We start from the raw sequence: 371 nt of genomic DNA, 5'->3' as shown, positions 1-371 counted from the left end.
CCAGCCCGCCCTGAGGCGGGAGGCAGGTCCCCTGTCACCCTCTGGGTGGCTTCACACCGCAGCCTACACCTGGCTTTCCTCAGGCAGCGCCTGCCCCATCCTTTCCAGGGGGTCGCGGCCCCTCCAGCAGCGCTGACATCGGTTTGCATGGCAGCCATAGCAGCTCAAAGGGGGCCTCGATTCCCCAGCGATGCCCCAGCGACCCTGCTGGGGCGGAGCCTTTGCTGGGAAACGAGCTGCAATGCCTCTCAGGAGATGTCAGCCCTAAAAGCAGGCAGAATCTGCTGCAGCTGGAGAGGAGCTGTCTGTCGGGTGTAGGGAGCACTTGGGTTAGAGGGCACTAAGACTGGCTGGACCCCCGGGGGGTGCGG

The sequence above is a fragment of the Fulmarus glacialis genome, unplaced genomic scaffold (genome assembly GCF_000690835.1).
Source record: "Fulmarus glacialis isolate BGI_N327 unplaced genomic scaffold, ASM69083v1 scaffold20293, whole genome shotgun sequence".
Taxonomy (NCBI): domain Eukaryota; kingdom Metazoa; phylum Chordata; class Aves; order Procellariiformes; family Procellariidae; genus Fulmarus; species Fulmarus glacialis.
Note: the sequence above shows the minus strand (reverse complement) of the source record.